Raw genomic sequence first — 19,202 nt, 5'->3', positions numbered from 1 at the left:
GATGTAAGGTTCTATATATATCAGTTAACTCTCTTTGATTCAGTGTATCATTCCGCGCCACAATATGTTTATTAATACTTTATTTGGAAGATCTGTCCATTTTTGACAGTGCGGTGTTGAAATCCCCTAGTATCAGTGTGTTGCTGTCTATATCTTTTTTGAAATCATCCAACAATTTCCTTATAAACTTGGGGGCTCCTATATTGGGAGCATTTAAGTTTACAATGTTTATGTCTTCTTGATAGATTCTTCCTTAAATATTATAAAGTGCCCCTCTGGGTCTCTTTTTATGGCCTTTGTTTTGAAATCTACTTTGTCTGATACCAGTATGACAATCCTGACCTTTTTCTCTTGCCCATTTGCTTGGAATATTTTTTTCCATCCCTCTATTTTCAATCTGTGTAGGTCTTTGGCTCTGAGATGGGTCTCTTGTAGGCAGCATATGTGTGGGTCATGTTTTCTTATCCATTCAGCTACCCTCTGTCTTTTGATTGGGGCATTTAGTCCATACACATTGAGAGATATTACTGCTAGAAATTTACTCATCTTTTCTCTTTGTACCTGTGTTCCTTTCTCTCTCATTTTTTTTACTTCATCTTCTTCAATCAGTCCCCTTACCGTATCTTGGAGTGCTAGTGTGGTAAAGATGTATTCTTTTAGTTTTTCTTGTCTGGGAAACTCTGTATTTCCCCTTCTTTTTTAATTGAGAGATTTGCTGGGTAGAGCAGCCTTGGCTGTAGGCTCTTGCTTTTCATGGCTTGGAATATTTGTTGCCATTTCCTTCTGGCTTGTCGTGTTTCTGTTGAGAAGTCAGCTCCTAGGCTTATCGGGGCCCCCTTGTATGTTACTTTCTCCTTCTCCCTTGCTGCCTTGAGGATTCTCTCTTTGTCTTTGATATTTGCCATTTTAATGATGATGTGTCTTGGAGTGGACATTCTTGGGTCTCACTTGAGTGAGGTCCTCTGTGCCTCCTGGATCCATGAGTCCCTTTCTCTCCTCAAATTAGGGAAATTTTTCATCATTACTTTTTTGAGCAGATTCTCTATTCCTTGCTCCTCTTCTTCTCCTTCTGGTATCCCTATTATACAGATATAATGTGTTTCAGGTTTTCCTGCATTTCCCTCAATGCCTCTTCATTCTTTTTAGATCCTTTTTCCATTTCTTGTTCTTTCTGGGAGCTTCTTTTTACCTTATCCTCCATCTCACTGATTTGATCCTCAGCTTCATCCAGCCTGCTTTTGATTCCTTCTACTGTGTTCTTCAATTCAAAAATGGTATTCTTCATATCCTCTTGTGTCTTCTTGATAGTTCCTATGTCCTTTTCTAGGTTGATATAGTTTGTTGATAGTTTCTCTGCAGTTTCTCATAGTTCTGTTTCAGCTGGCTGAGCTCATTGAGCTTCTTTAGAACCATTGTTTTGAATTCAGTATCTGATAGTTCCCTTGCCCCTATTTCATTTAGCTCTCTCTGTGGGGAGTCACCTTTTCCACTCCTTTTGGGGGAACTTCTTTTTCTTCCCATTTTTGTGAGAGTCTGTTAAGGAATTTACTTATTTTTTTAAATTTATTTTTGCTTCTGCTTCTATTAGGCTGTCTAGATTTCCTGACTTTGTGGATTAAACTCCTATGGTCGTAGGTGGATCTTTTTATTTATGTATGTATGTATGTATTTATTTATTTATGTATTTATTTATTTATCTCTTTACTTTTCTTTCTGGGAGTGCCTCTGACAATGTCAGTTTTTGACCCTATATGAGCTTAGCTTGTTTGTTTGAGCCTTCCAGGAGTCTACTGTCTGTGTCTGACTCCTGCTTGGGGCAGCTCTGTGACCCCTTCTGTCAGGGATGGACTGTTTTTTGGGAACGCTCTGCACTCTCACACAGGCTCCTTGATCGCGCTCCCCTCCTGGCAGGATTCCCCTTCTGCATGGGCTCTCACGTGCTTGTCCCAGCCCAGGGGGCTTTTTCCCAAACTCGCATACTCATCTGGCCCCTCTGGCTGGTGAGTTCCCTGGCACTGGTCAGTTTAGGGTCTTCTATTGTGTATGTTCCCCGCTTTTGGCTCTTTGGGTGCGTTGCTTGCCCTTGCAAAATCGGGATTACAGAAATGGGAGGAAGTCAGCTCCAGGACTCTCCAGTTAATCCTGTCTCTGGTCTCTGCTCCAGGAACTCTGGGCAGCTCTGTGCCCCCTTCGGCAGGGGATCTACTAATTTTGTGAGGCGCTCTGCAATCTCAGGCGGGCAGGTCAATTTATGCCTGCCCTTGCTGCTCTGTGCACTTCCTCGCAGGCCCTATCAGTTCCAATCTGTGGGAGGGCTTCCCGGCCGGTGCAAGCGTTCGCCAGCTGGTGCGGGTCACACAACACGCTTGCCAACCCTCGCCGGTCACCTAGCGCAAGTGTGCGTGCCTGCTCTGGGTGGTTTTGGGGTGTCTATGTGTGCTTTTCAGCCTTTGGCTCCTTGGGGTGTGGCCTCTTCCGGCACAATGGAGACTACGGCAAGGAGAAGGAGTCGGGCTCCCCGGTTCCTCCTCCCTTTCTTTCCCCAATGCCTCTGTTTCTAGTCTCTCCTCAGGGGTCTCTGGGCAGGTCTCTGGGCAGTTCTCTGACGCCTTCGGCCAAGGATCCACCACCTGTGCGGACTGCATTTCAATCGCAGGCAGTCTGGTTCATGCGCACCCCTCTTCTGCCTCTTTGGGGGTGGGCCTTTCCAGCCCACAATGGAGACTATGGAACAGGGAGGGAGTCGAGGCTCCCTGGTTCCTTCTCCTGTTCTTTCCCCAATGCCTCCATCTCCAGTCTCTCCTCAAGGCTCTCCCAGCCAGTCTGCACTTAGCCCCCCCAGCTCACGAGTGCACAAGCTGTGTGCAGAGCGCACAAAAGCAGGTTAACTGATTCCCTTATGCCTGCAGGAGATGGTAGCTGCAGAGTGGGAGGTACAGTATCACTGGGGCTCCCCCTGCTGCCATGTCAGTTCTCGTCACAAAGTTTTCCTCATCAGTCTTTTCCCAGGCACCAGCCCACCCTGCTGCCACCTCTACGCAGAGATCAAGGAGGGTGGCTGCCACTGCAAGTTTTTGCATTGGCCCTTTAAATGTCTCTTTGCATCCCCAGCCACCTGTCTCTGGCAGAGAGCGCCCCTAAGCTTTTCGGGGTTGCGATTTGTCTGTACTTTCTTGATTTTAGCTGCTCTAGTTTAGGGGACCCTGTTTATGATTCAAACCCCGTTCTTCTCTGGAGAAGGCTACTGGCTGCCTCAACGTCCCTCTGGTGCTAGTGCCCTTGGGCATCCAGCCCACCCTCTGGAACCTCCACTGCACTTCTCACCTGTTGGGATATGTGAGAGTCGAATCCACTGTCTGCAGTTCCAACGCTCCTCTCCCACTATTGTTCCATTGTTTTCCAGGTGATTCCTCCACTATTTAGTCACAATTCCAGTTTGATCTTGGGAGGAGGTCAGTGTGACTCCCCTTCACTCCTCCACCATCTTCCCCCTTCTTGAATTACTGAGTTTTAAAAGAAAAATATTTAAAAATTTTGTTAGAAAAATGGAGGCAAAATGTTAATTTTTCACTAGTCAAACATTGTTACCATCAGCAGGGACATAGGACAATAGGCATTTCATTAACAGAGGAGCAGAAAAATGATGGAATGAAAAGTATAATTTAAACTAGAAAATAAATTGATCAGCTTAATTTCATTAAGAAGACAGAGGGAAGAAAAATATTACTGGCAAGAATAAAATGTAGTTGTGTTGAAAAATTTACTACCATCTAAACCATGGGTTTCAGCAGAGAACTGTTCTATTTTGTTTTGTTATACAAAGGGAATCTTTTTGCAGAAACCCAGTGAGTATATTAGGTAATGAAGTAATGATGGGTTGTATCACTTGTGGTAGGCACTGAGCAGCACTTTTCCTAGCAGTTACACAGTCTCTTTTCTCCTTTTCTCTCCTTCCAATACTGCTCTTTTCAATCCAAAGTATATAGATATTAGTACTTAGATCTGAGAGCACTTGAGACCCCCTACCTGGCTGCTCTCTCAAACAGTGGTTTTCAGTCCATATAACTGAGGAAGTATTACATTTCAACTTTTACACTGGTCCAGAAAGATGCCCTCCAAATCATGGAGAGCCTCATTTATATCATGGAAAATAAGTCTAAAGCACATCAATGTTGTCTTCTCATTAGGAAGATTTAAATTCCCAGAGGAGACAAATTTATTTACTGAAATGTGAATGTTATAGGTTGAATTGTGTTACTCAAAAAGATGTTTAAATTTCAACCCTCAGTATTTGTGAAAGTGATTTTATTTGGAAATAAGGTTTTTGCAGATGTAATCAAACTAAGATGGGATCATTAGTATGGGTTCTAATTAAATACGACTGGTGTCCTTACAAGAAGAAGAAAACGTCATCTGAAGACAGAGATCCCCAAAGAAGATGATATGTAATGATGGAGGCAGAAACTGGAGTTATGCAGCTACAAGCTAAGGAATTTTTGACCATCCTCAGAGACTAAGAAGAGGCAAGGATAGAGGCTATCCAGACTCTCAGAGAAAACATAGTCCTGATGACTTCTAGAATCCATTTTTTTAAAGCCACTCAGTTTGTGTTAATTAGTTATGGCAGTCACAGGAAACTAATACAGTACTCAAGATTTTAATCCTAGATATTTCCTATTTTTAATAATAATTTAATAAAGGAAAAACATTTATTCTCAACATCTTAAGTCAAGGTGAGCTGCTGTAAGACAAGTACATGCTTTATTTATCTTTTCTTTCATGCAGCTTGTCACACTGTGCTGGGTACATTTTGGGCACTCAATAATTTCTGACTTAGGTACTGATAATGAGTTAACCAACTGGAAGATTACTGAACTGAGTCATAACTTGGACATAGTGTGGAAATAATTATTTAAGAAGGGTAAATTTCTGTCAGTTGTCTAAATTTTTGAGCTTATGTGACAGTAACAATGTTTCCAAAGGTGCAAAAGGGAAATGCAATCTTGGCTGTAGGTCCTTGCTTTTCATGATTTTGAATATTGTTTTAAATAGATTTTTTAAAAAATTATTTAATTTTTTTAAAGATTTTAATTATTTGTCTTTAGAGAGGGGAAGGGAGGGAGAAAGACAAGGAAAGAAGCATCAATGTGTATTGCCTCTTGCTCTTTCCCTACTTGGGACCTGTTTTGCAACCCAGGCATGTGCTCTGACTGGGAATCAAGCCCACGACCCTTTGGTTTGCAGGTCAGCACTCAGTTTACTGAGCCACACCAGCCAAGGTGACTTTGAATATTTCTTGCCAATCCCTTCTAGCCTGCAAAGTTTATTTTGAGAAATCAGCTGATAGTCTTATGGGATCTTCTGCGCAGGTAATAACTTCTTTTCTCTTGCTGCTTTTAAGATTCTCTCTTTTTCTTTAACCTTTGGCATTTTAATTATGATGTGCCTTGGAGTGGGTTTCTTTGCATCCATCTTGTGTGGGACTCTGTGCTTCCTGAACTTGCATGTTTATTTCCTTCACCAAATTAAGGAAGTTTTCTTTCATTATTTTTTTCCAAATAGATTTCCAATTTCTTGTTCTTTCTCTTCTCCTTCTGTTACCCTTGTGATGCGAATGTTGGACTGCTTCAAGTTGTCCTAGAGGCTCCTTACATTATCCTTGTTTTGGGGATCCTTTTTCCTCTGGTTGTCTTTTGCTTCCTTAAGTTCCAAATCATTGATTTGATTTTTGGCTTTACCCACTCTACTGTTGTTTCCTTGTATATTGTTTTTTATTTCAATGAATGTATTCTTTGTTTCTGACTGGGTCTTTTTTTGTGCTGTTGAGGTCTTCACTAAGTTTCTTGAGCATCCTTATAACCAGTGTTCTCAAGTCTGCATCTGATAGATTGCTTGTCTTCATTTTGTTTAGCTCTTTTTCTGGAGTTTTGATCTGTTCTTTCATTTGGGCCATATTTCTTTGTCTCCTCATTTTGGCAGGCTCCCTGTGTTTGTTTCTATGTATTATGTAGGGCTGCATTGATTCCATGTCTGGGTAGTGTGGCCTAAAGTATTAAGTGTCCTGTGGCACAGCCTCCCTTATTACCCAAGCTGAAAACTTGAGGTGGGCCCTTCATGTCAGCTGAGTACACCCTCCTCTTGTAGTTGAGTCTTGGTTGCTATTGGTAGATTTATGAGAGGGATTTATGCAAACCAGCCAGCTGTAAGGATTGGTTGTGACCACTTACCACCAATGACTGCCCTCCGTGGAGGGTCAACAATGCAGGGGCAGTGTTGTGGTGCTCTGATGTGGTCTGTAGCTGTTCACTGGGTTTGTTGGCCCTGGCGTTTCCCAGCTGGTGCAAAGTTCAGCCCCACCTGTTTTGCCCAGAGCCACCCTGCCTGAGCTTTACAGCAATGTGAGATGGCTGCTACTTGTGCTGGGCCTGGGGCTCACAGAGTCCAGCTGTTACCTGCTTAATAGGATTTAGGAAGTTGAGAAGCATGGGCCAAGATCAGCCATTCACATGGAAAAGCAGCTTGGGTGGACCTATAAGTTGGGTGGGTCAGAGTCTCTAGGGATCTCCAAGGTGAGTTAAATGGTGTCAGCCAGGCTGGTGGAGTCTCGAGTATGGCAACTGCCTGCCTGCTCTCTGGCTCTATAGGGGAAGGCTTCAGGAAAGGGACAATGGCTTCTGCTTGCCTAGCTGCTGTATTCTTCAGTTTCTCACTGTATGGCACTAATGCCTTTCAACCTGCTATCTTGGTGCTGGAGCTCAGAGGTAGTGAGTCTGAGTAGGTGAGTCTGTGTGTGGGTTCTTTAAGAGGAATTTTTGAGGCTCCAGAAGTTTCTTTCACAGACCAAATCCCCACTGGAGATCCTACCAGATCCTACCAGTTTGGATGGATGTGGTTTCTTTTTCTTTTTTTAAAAAAAGATTTTATTTATTTTTATAGAAGGGAAGGAGGGAGAACGGGAGGGAGAGAAACATCAATGAGTGGTTGCCTCTCATTCACCCACTACTGGGGACCTTGACTGCAATCCAGGCATATGCCCTGACTGGGAATCGAACCAGTGACTGGTTCACAAGCCGCCACTCAATCTACTGAACCAGATGTGGTTTCTTTAATTTGGTAGTTGTCAGACTTCTATTCAACTTGATTTCTGATGGCTCTGAGTGATTTTTTTCTATATTTTAGTTGTAATTTTGATGTGGTTGTGTGAAGAGATGAAACATGTCTATCTATGCTGTCATTCTGATCAGAAGTTTGGCTTTCTAATATTTTGTTTAAAATTTTTCAGGTGACATCGGCCAGTCAATTCCTGTTTTTATTATGATCTTATCAGATTTTGGTAGTAAAATTATGTTGGATAGTATCTATGTTATTACTTTGTTTATCATTTGGTAGATATTACCAAGGAAGCCATTTGGCTTATACTTTCCTTCAGATAATTTTGTTCTTACATATTCAATTTATTTAATATTTTCTTAAATTGTTATAAATCTCTTTAGGTATTTTTCTTCTTGTATCATATTGGTAAGTTGATTTAAAATTAGTTCTTTAGAATTCCCGCCAAGATGGAGGTGTAGGTAGATGTGCTTTTCTTCCTTGCACAACCAAAAGAAGGACAACACCCAATTTAAAAACAAAAACCAACCAGAACAGCCAGAAAATTGAACTGCATGGAAGTCTAACAACCAAGAAGTTAAATAATAAACATTCATCTATACTGGTAGGAGGGGTGGAGACAGTCAGCCAGGGTGGAGAGGATGTATGGCAATGCAGTGGGTGGTGGACCGGGCAGTCACACATTCATATATGGATAGATCGGGAGGAACAACTGGGGAGTGAGATATTTCATGCAACCCAGGGTTCTAGCTCCAGAGAAATAAAGCCTCAGATCCTGTGGCTGTAAAAACCTGTGGGGATTGTGGTGGCAGGAGATACTCCCAGTCTCACAGGAATGTCTGTTGGAGGGGACCCACAGGGTCCTAGAACATACCCGATACCAACTACCCAGGAATCAGCACCAGAAGGGCCCATTTCACTTGAGGGTATCAGGGAAGTGGGGGAAGTGACTGAAAGCAGGGTGAGAGCCGAGCAAGGGGAATTGTTCTCTCTCTGGCCCCTCTTCCACACACAGCACCACAATAGAGTGAAGTAGGTTAGTAGGTTTCCTCACCCTGGCAAATACCTAAGGCTCTGCCCCTTACAATGTAACAGGTGAACTGAAACAAAGAAATATGGCCCAAATGAAAGAATAGATCAAAACTCCAGAAAAAGAACTAAGCAGCAAGGAGATAGGCAGTGTATCAGATGCAGAGTTCAAAAACACTGGAGATCAAGATGCTCACAGAAGGGACTGAGTATGATCACAAAATAAAGGAAAAATGAAGACTATACAAAGTGAAATTGAAAAAGAAAATTACAGGAAACCAACAGTGAAGGGAAGGGAAGTGGGACTCAAATCAATGATTTGGAACAAAAGGAAGAAATAAACACTACCAGAACAGAATGAAGAAACAAGAATTCAAAAAAATGAGGAGAGGTTTAGGAACCTCTGGGACAACTTTAAACTTGCCAATATTCGAATCATAGGGGTGCCAGAAGGAGAAGAGGAAGAGCAAGAATTTGAAAACTATTTGAAAAAATAATGAAGAACTTCCCCAACATGGCCAAGGAAATAGACTTCCAGGAAGTCCAGGAAGCCCAGAGAGTCCAAAGAAGTTGGACCCAAGGAGGAATACACCAAGACACATTATAATTAAATTACCCAAGATTAAAGATAAGGAGAGAATCTTAAAAGTAGCAAGAGAAAAAGAGAGAGTTACCTACAAAGGAGTTTCCATAAGATTGTTAGCTGATTTCTCAAATGAAACCTTACAGGCAAGAAGGGGCTGGAAAGAAGTATTCATTGTCACAAGAGGCAAGGACCTACATCCAAGATTACTCTATCCAGAAAAGCTATCATTTAGAATGGAAGAGCAGATAAACTGCTTAACAGATAAAGTAAAGTTAAAGGAGTTCATCATCTCCAATCCCTTATTATATGAAATGTTAAAGGGACTTATCTAAGAAAAAGAGGATCAAAACTATGAACAGTAAAATGACAACAAACTCACAACTACCAGCAACTGAACCTAAAAAACAAAAACAAAAACAAAAACAGACTAAGTGAACAACTAGGACAGGAACAGAATCACAGAAATGGAGATCACATAGAGGGTTAACAGTGGGGATACATAAGGAGGAGACTGGGGGAAATGGTACAGGGAATAAGAAGCATAATTGGTCGGTATAAAATAGACAGGGCATGTTAAGAATAACATAGGAAATGGAGAAGCCAAAGAACTTATATGTATAACCTATGGACATGAACTAAGGGGGTGGGAATGCTGGAGGAAGTGGGGTGCAAGGCAGAGGGGGATAAAGGAGAGAAAAAATGGGACAACTGTAATAGCATAATCAATAAAATATACTTAAAAATAAATTAGTTTTTTTAATAACATCCTCTAATTTTTACAAACCTTTTAAGATCTGCAGTGATGTTTTCTTTTTCATTCCTGATTTGGGTATTTTGTGTCTTCGTTTCTTTTTCCTTTCTAGAAACAATTTTTGGCTTCATAAATTTTTGTGTGCATGTTAGTTTTCTGTTTCACAAATTTCTGTTATTATCTTTATTATTCCTGTCTTTGTCCTTTCTTTGGACTTAATTTACTCCTCTTTTCCTCATTTCTGGAGTTGCTCATTAATTTTACTTCTCCTCTTAAATATCTCTTTTGGGGCATATATTTTTCTCTAAGTATGGCTTTACAGTATCCCATAACTTTTGATATATTGTATTTTTATAAGTACTCAGTTCTACGTAATTTCCAGTTTCCATTGTGATATTCTTCTTTGGTTTATATAAAGATTTTAGGAGTGTATTACTTAATGTGAAAATATTAAGGGTTTTTTTAGTTATTTTTTAAAAATTGATCTAGCTTAATTCCACTGTGATCAGAAAATATGTACTCTTTTGTTTAAAATCTGAGGTTTGTTGAAACTTGTGTTATGACTCATACTTTTTTATTTTTATTACTTTTATTTTTTATTGTTGTTCAGTTACAGTTGTCTCACCTTTTCCCCCATTGCTCTCCTACCCATTTCCACAGTCAATCCTCCCCACATTGTCCATGCCCATGAGTCCTCTATTCCTGTTCCTTTGGTCCTTCCCCTTCTTTCCCCTGTTAACCCCTTCCCTCATCCCCTCTGGTCATGGTCAGTTTGTTATTTCCAAACTTCTCATTCTATTTTGCTTATTTGTTTGTTTTGTTGAGTAGGTTCCACTTATAGATAAGATCATATGATATTCATACTTACTTACACTTTTATATGTACTTTTAAAAATTTTACACATGGTTTCAAAAAGAATGTATATTTTATAATATTCTCTCCATGTTTCATAAGTACCTCATTGGAATCTTCCATATCATTACTGAGTTTTTTCCACTTTTCCTATTTAATGGAACTATGATAAGCTAGATGTCATTCTCTTTGCATGTTTTTCTGCTTTTCCAAATCTACCATTCTATATCTTACATCACTTTTGAAGTTTTTGGTCATTATTTCTCTAAGTAATATTTTTGCAATATTCTTTCTCTCCTCTACTTCTGCGATTCCAATTGTAGTGTATGTTAAACTTCTCTGTGTCTCATATTTCTTTTATATTATTTTCTTTATTTTCCATGTTCTTCCTCTTTGTGCCTCAACTTGGTTAATTTATACTGATCTCTCTTCCCATTTACCAATTCTTATTTGCTTTTGAACCCATCTATTCAGTGTTTATTTTCAGTTTATTTATTTTTTAGTATAGAATTTGCATTTGATTCTTTTTTTAAATTGTTTTTAATTTGCTGAAATTCTCCATCTTCTGTTTTCTAGAACATATTTATCACAAGTATTTAAAAATCTAATTTTTGGCAACTCTGTTACCTGGACTTTCTATAGGACTATTTTTTAAACTTGTCTGTTGTCAGGTTGACTTGTCTTTTGGTATGCTAAGTAATTTTTAATAAATGTCATACATTATATTTGGTAAATGTTAGTGATAACTTGAGGCTCTGGATAGTCTTACTTTTCTCCCTGTAGGTTTTAGTTGTGCTGAAGAAAGGGAGATCATCCTGGTCCTGACAGGAGCTACACCCAGCTTTTCCCTGTTGGTCTATTTTTGGTTTACCCTTACTCCTAAGGTGTATATCTGTAAAGGTTTCTCTTCAAAGCCAGTGTTGTTACCCATGGCTTCTTTTTAGTACGTGAGCTTTAATTTTTGTTCCATCCACTCAGCTTTGTGAGTTCACTTAACATGCCACCTAGCATATCTCAGACTTCTGGTTGTCACTTATACTGGTCACTGGACCAAATGGAGACTCACCTCTGCTTTTCTTCTGTTTGATCATGACCCCTCAAATTCTTGCTGCTTCCTTAAATCTCTGATGCCTCCAAACAGGTATTTTAAATATCCTGATTTTTTAGTTGTTCTGTATAGAAGTTTGCCTTATTATAAGCTAGTCCAACATAGCTGGAATCATATATAACATTTTTTTGGAAAAAATCTCACTCATTCTCATCTGAGACTAAGAAGATTGAATGATTTCCTCAGGGGAACATGTCTAGTTAAGTGTAGAGCCAGAAAGTGGGCCAGGTCTTACTTAGTCCTGTTTTCTTCTAAAAATTTTACACCTCCCTGTAGCAACCACATCTAAGGTTTGACACCTCAACCAAGGCAACAAAGAGAGTGTTTGGACATGTCAGAAGGGGAGAGGAGAAGAGAGCAGAGTTATGGCTGCAGTGCCAGCAAGGGTCAACTAGCTTATTTGTTCACCTTAGCTGCTGTTCTCATTTGAGGTTGGTTGAAGCCACACTTCTGATGGAGGCAGTCATATTCATCACTTATTCATGGAAACAATCTAAGACTTATGACTACATATATAACCACCAGGAACTGAAGAGACAGAGACAGTAGGAAAACTTCTCAGGTAATATTGGTCTATAGTGGTCAGTTGATTTAGAAAATTAGGTGAGGATCTTTATTGCTTTTGGGACATGTGTACAGCGATGCAAATCATATCTTGGGCCTGAAGACAATTGGCTTGGTCTAAAAGAAACTAAGTATATAAGTTCTTTATTCATAGCACCAGAGAGTACAAATTACAAAACTCCTCAGTTAGCATTTTTACTTCTGTAGGAAAGAAGGCAACAGTCATCAAAAATATAGCTTGAAACATAACCTTAGTTGGAGGCTGAATAGAGAATGCTACCTCATGATGGGTGTGGAAGGGGAGGCAGCAAGTAGAGTAAAGGGAGAAGCCATTCTGCTATTTTGCTTAAAAAGTTAAAACATACAACTTTTTAGTGACCTCCAAACAGCTTGATATGACCTAGTATTGGTTATTTACCTCATTTTATCTTCTAAAAGTCATAGGGGCTGACTAGTGGTGGTAGTCAAGATGGAGGTCTTGGTGAAGTTCTTGCCCAAATGCCTTTCTCTACATCCTTAAGAATGAGAAATATTAGCAATGTCTATTATTAAAATAGTCTCATCAATGATACTATTTCCTGACAAATGCATGTAAAATTGGCACTTATTTACCTCCTTGCTTATTATATCCACTTTTTATGACACAACTACTCTGGAATGGAAACATTCAACCTCTCTTTTGTTTACTCTCCTCCTAAAAAGGAGTTAATATGATTGGTGATGGCTTGCTATTGTTTTTAAGGCCTGCATTGCCCAAGAGTGGGGGCCTCAACAACAAAAACAAAACGAACAATAACAAAAAAACTCAAAACCCAAATTCCACCCTTTTTTTCTCTCTTGTGTTGCCTCTCTCATGAATCAGTAAAAGATTCCCAGATCCCTTGCTCCCATGCCCTTAGCATCCCAGGACAAGTCGTCCCCCTCCCTCTTTCACTCTCCTGAAACTCTGTGCAGGGAGATGCAGCTACTCTACATGGAGGTGGATGGGGAAACCCAGAAGGAATGGCTCCCCCACTTCAGGACAGGCTTATAAAACCCATTGTAGCCTCGAATTTAACCTATATCATTCTGTCCAGATAATTTCCAAATGGCCTACTACAGCTATTATTGTGATCCCCATTGGATCACATGCTATTCTTTTCTTTCTTTTAAAAAATATTTTAATTATTTATTTTTAGAGAGAAGGGAAGGGAGGGAGAAAGAGAGGGAGACAAACATCAATGTGCAAGAGAACCATAGATCAGTTGCCTCTTGCACACCCCCAGCAGGGGAATCGGCCTGCAACCAAGGCATGTGCCCTGACTGGTTATTGAACCAGTGACCTTTTAGTTTGCAGGATGGTGCTCAGTCCACTGAGTAACACCAGTCAGAGCCATATGCCATTCTTTGGGGAGAATCACCTTGAATTTAATCCCTCACAGGAATAACAGCTATTCCTACTTTCTCAGGCATTTGTGTTCCCAGTGGCCGGGTGTGCGTTTACCAGCACTGTGACAAAAGCAGGACATGGTGTTAATATTCCTTAGTGTGTTAATGCATTTATTCAACACTTAATAAATAAAAAGCTGAATCATCAATTTGTAATTGTAAAAAATATTCTATTTTTAACCATGTCATCTTGGTATTATAGATTTCTAAAACGTAAATTTCATCATTTAAGTAAATGGATATACCAAAACATTACAACTGTGAGTAGCAGTAAAAGAAAGGAAGAAAAGAAACCACAGAGGAAGCAAGACTGAACAATCTAAGCAAAAATGTGAACAGAAGTGCTGTATGTAATGCTGACTAGTGTTCAGGCAACCTCCTGAGCTCCTTGAAGAAAGGTGCTACCTGAAATATAAATAAAATAGATATTTTTCCCTACATTCCTCATATATTTTTCCTGTCTTGGTCACAAAATGTATAGAGCTTCAGGTTATTTACTGTTTAACCAAAATTATGTTATGGGAGACCTCAAAACAGTTCCTTTTGAGAGCTTGGGGGCTGATATACTGGTATCTCCTAAGAACCTCTTGTTTTTCTGTCAGTTTTCATACCTGAGCTCTTGGGGAGTGAGATCTCTGGGTTTTGGAAGAGAAAGATGAAGACCATATGCCAAACTGCAGCCTTGTCAAATGGCCTCATTCAGAGCAGTGACTTGAAGCATTAATTACAGTATTCTAGGACACACAGCTTCAGTCTTGTTGATGGAAATTACCTACTGTTGGAGAACTGAACTGAATTCCTCTAACTTAAATTGTAGATGGTTGCACGAATTCTACACTGATGAGGCTAACAGATTTTGCAACTCTGCTCATACCTGTTCTTCTGTGGCTGTGTTACTGTCTGGCTCAGCACTGAATCCCTAGTGCCTGGCAGGGAGGTCTGGCAGGTAACAGTCATTTAATTTTACTTGTTGAATGAAGGCATAAACAATTTACCTACCAAATGCAACCTATGCTGAGTAGGTACATGGAAAATGTGAGGAATTTATGCATGAAAAAGGAAATGGGACCATGATCCAAAGTGGTGGTTTTATGTAGGAACTGAGTTTATTTGAGGTCACCACCAGTTTGCCATCTTGCCTCCAGGCATTACGTGTACTACATGCTTCCTGGGTCATAAGTATCACCATGTCTCTAACATCCTCAAGCAAAGAATTTGCTTTTTGTCTTTGAAAAAAATGACTGACAGAATGGCTTGGAGAAATTCAGCAAACAAAAATTAGAAAATATTCAAAATAATGGCTTGGTCATTGGTTTCCCAGTGAACTCCAGGAAGCATTTGGGGGTACCTTGCCCTTCCTGAAGATCCAAGAGGGTCCCCACTGATTCTTCTTTTTTTGGTACTCATGTTCTGTAGCACATCTTGGGTAACCTCTGACCTCATGGGAGAGGAAGACTTATGGACGTTTCAGTATGGACTTCTGACACAGCACAAACATTTGTACTTCTAATGTGTTCTTGGTTAACTCTATGTTCATAGTCAATATTTATTTCAGCTTTTCTACAAATCCTTACCTTAATCAGATCTCCAAAGACCTCTGGATTATTTGGCCCCTCAAGAAATGTATCTGGTTCCACACTGGAAAGGAAATCCAGGATTTAACCAATTGTATTAACACAGTTTATTGAATATTTTTCCCCATTCTCATTTATGTTTGGTAATTCTTTTACAATATATTAAATTAAACATGCTTGTTCTTGAGTTGCCTGTTTTACTCACTGAGTTTGCCTGTGTATTTTTGTACCATTTCCACATTGATTGGATTTTTGTGTTTTTCTAGAATGTTTTGATATATTATCAGAGGCTACTTGCCTCTACTCCCCTTTCTCTTCTTTCTACTCCTCCTTTCTTTTTTTGTTCCAGAAATTTTAGCTTTTTCTCTCTTTTTAAAAATTGTTGTTCAAGCACAATAGTCTCCACTTTGCCCCCACCCAGCCCCACCTCCTACCCTCAATCTTACCCTACTTTGGCTTTGTCCATGGGTCCTTTATACATGTTCCTTGATGAATTTTCCCCTTCTTTTTTTCCCAGTTATCCCTCTCCCCCTCCTTTTTGGTTACTGTCAGTTTGTTCTTTATTTCAATGTCTCTGGTTATATTATGCTTAGAAATTATAGATTTTTTGGGTCAATTTATTCTTCCTCATAAGAAAATAGAAGTTTATAATTGTGAAGAAATTGTAGATCACATAAGATTCTGTAGGTATTAAATATATAGTTAATTTTTCTTTACCTTCACTCAGAATTAGTGCTTTTCTTTCCTGCTCCTACTCTATCTTCTTTTCTCTCTTCTCATCTCTCTTCCTCTGCTTTTCACTTATATTCTCATTTACATTTCCCACTTATTAATTGGCTGGTGTCCTACTGGATATTTCCTACATTTACTATTTCTTATTTCAGTTATTTATAATCCCCTAATTTTTTATTTTAAGGATTTTAAAATGGGGGGGGCAGGAAAAGGGAAGGGAAGGGTCAAATCAAGGAACATGTGTGGAGGATCCATGGACAAAGCCAAAGTGGGAAAGGATTGAGGGAGGGAGGTGGGGGAGTGGGGCAGGTGAAAGTGGTGGCAGGAAGGTAGAGACAAATGTATATTTTTTTATTTGTGCAAAAAGATTTATTTATAGGAATATTCATTGAACCATTCATAGAGGACTGGGTAAAGATATAATAATTCTACATTTTTTTCTTTTTTGACTATAAATATATTTTCTAATTTTTCAGTTACAGTTGACATATAAAATATTAGTTTCAAGTGTACAATCCAGTGATTAGGCATTATATAAATTACTAAGTGATCATCTGATAAATCTAGTTCCTATCTGGCACCACACATAATTATTACAATATGTATTTGAACAATTGAAAAAAAACAAGGATTAGCATAGATACAGTAAAGTGTATATAGTACACTAGTTTTAAGAGTACATCTTGATGAATTTTTATAAATGGATGGATCCACATAACTAACACCAAAATCAAGAATCCATAAGGTTCATGCATGCCCCTTCACAGTCTATCCCCATTTCTATTAAAATCAACCCCATCCTGACTTTCGTCACCATATGTTAGTTTGCTTCCTCTTAAATTTTATATAAATGGAATGATATTGTGAACCCTCTTGTGTTTGGCTTCTTTTGCTCAATGCTATGTCTTTGAGGTTCATCCACAATTTATAGGTACAAGTTTATTATTTTTTATTATTGTATAGAATTATAATGTAAAATTAAAACACTATTTATCAATATTCTTGTTGATAGGATAGCCATATTCTTAAAAAAAATTTTGGTAAAGTGTATTGCCAAAAAGACAATGACTAGAGGTCTTTGCACAGTATTAAGAAAATATTTTCTAGATTTTTAAATCATTTTCCAAATATAGCTAACTCAGCAATTATCTTCTCACTTATGAGATATCTTTTTTCCTTCTATTTCTTCTGATGATCTTGAGATCCTAAGGCTCAAATATACTTTCTCAAGACCCACAGATAGCCAGGGAAAAGTTGTGGCCAGCAGATAGAAAAACTCTCAAAAGCTGGTTTGAATGTTTTCAACATTTATTTATGGATTACATTTCAGATAACATTTTTCTATTTCATAAAGAGTTTAAGGTGATGTTAAATATTTGAAATGAAGGGATCTATGTAAATTTTAAGACAGCAAGCAATTCATGATTGTTTCTCATAATTTCTTGAGGTGGGTGGATAGAAAGGAGTCAAAGGTTTGACAGCCAGCAAAACAGGTTTGCTGATGGTAGACATGGGCAGACATTGCTTTATCTTCTTTGGAAGCCATTTGTCACTGTCACACACACACACGGTGGCCTTTCTTTTAGTGCTATTCAAACAAGAATACCATTTACATCCTGACATTTCCCTGAAAACATCAAGGATTATTTATCATCACAGTAGTTTTCAAGCTTCATATCTGCTGTTGTAAAGGTAAGGTAAATTTTTTAAGAGTGATTTTGTTAAGCAATATTATTTCCTCAGATATGGGTTCACTATTTCCTAAACCCATAGTTTGAATTTTCAAACTGATATCCTTCACATTCTTTTGCTGTCTCAATAAAACATGATAATTATTTATTTTTGTATTATACCTTTATTGAGTTCAATTTCATTCTTTAATCAGATTATATTCATGTATATAATTGTGGGTCACTGATTATTAAACTATTACTATTGATGCATATCTCTTGTAATACAAGAAATAAAAAAATTTAAATATATGAGTCAAAAGTGAAAGGGAGAACTTTTTTGAAGAACAATGATCTCAAACTTAGCTTTGAATAGAAATTACTGTTTAGTCATGATGGAACTGTAATCTTGCTATGACTGAGAATAAAACAAGTTTCTTTTAGCATAAGATAGGAAAGTACAGAGACTTTTGTACTAGAAAAATAGTAAGAAAGAGTTAACATATAATTAAGTGAGTATAGTTCATGCATCCTTTAGTCCCTTAAAATAATGTCTGAAACTATGAAAGATTTGTAAAATTAAACATTATTTTTCTCATTATAAAGGAAATGCACTCAGGCTGTAGAATTAGTAGAAGCTATATATAATTCCACAGTAGAAAAAATTGAAAAATAATTATGTATAAATAGTTACAACAATTACAAATTTTGAGTCTTAGAACTTTTATGATGCCTAAGAAATATTTTAGTTCAAGGGTTGGCAAACCATGGCTTATGGACTGAATCCAGTCAATTGTCTGTTTTGTATATAAAGTTTGACTACAACACAACCATATCCATATGTTCATGGATTATCTTCTTTTTATTTTTAGATGAATAATTTTTTAAATTAATTAATTTATTTTTTCAAATACATTTGTCTCTGCTACCCCCCATCACTTTCCCTTGCCCCTCCCTCCCTACCTCCCTCCTTCCCTCAACTCTTCCCCTTTGGTTTTGCCCATGAGTCCTTGCTACATGTTCCTTGATTTTCCCTTTCCCTTCCTTTTCCCCTGTCCCCCTCCCTCTTGTCTCTGTTGGGTTCTTTTCCTTTCAGTGTTGCAGATCTTATTTTCCTTGCATCTTTGTATTGTTGGTTAGGTTCCACTTATAGGTGAGATCATATGGTATTTGTCTTTCACCCCCTGGCTTATTTTGCTTAGAATAATGCTCTCCAGTTCCATCCATAGTGTTGTGAAGTTTACTAGTTCTTTTTTTCTTTCTGCTGCGTAGAATTCCATTGTGTAAATGTACCATACTTTTTTGATTGAAACATCTACTGATGAGTATATAGGTTGCTTCCAACACTTGGCTATTGTAAATTGTGCTGCTATGAATATTGGGGTGCATAGGCTCTTTTGAATTGGTGTTTTGGGATTCCTAGGGTATAGTCCCAGCAGGGGAATCACTGGATCAAAAAGCAGTTCCATTTTCAGCTTTTTGAGGAAATTCCACACTGCTTTCCACAAAGGCTGCACCAGTCTGCATTCCCAACAACAGTGTACTAGGGTTCCCTTTTCTCCACACCCTTGCCAGCACCTGTTGTTTGTTGATTTGTTTATGATGGCCATTCTGACCAATGTGAGGTGGTACCTCATGGTGGTTTTGATTTGCATTTCTCTGATGGCTAGTGATGCCAAACATCCTTTAAAATGTCTCTGAGCCTTCTGTATCTCCTCCTTGGGAAAGCGTCTGCCCAGGTCCTTTGCCCATTTTTTGATTGGATCATTTGTCGTCTTGGAGTGGAGTTGAGTGAGT

The sequence above is a fragment of the Pteronotus mesoamericanus genome, unplaced genomic scaffold, assembly GCF_021234165.1.
Source record: "Pteronotus mesoamericanus isolate MK-2021 breed Mesoamerican mustached bat unplaced genomic scaffold, CSHL_Meso_final contig_245, whole genome shotgun sequence".
Taxonomy (NCBI): Eukaryota; Metazoa; Chordata; class Mammalia; order Chiroptera; family Mormoopidae; genus Pteronotus; species Pteronotus mesoamericanus.
This window is presented reverse-complemented; position numbering follows the sequence as displayed.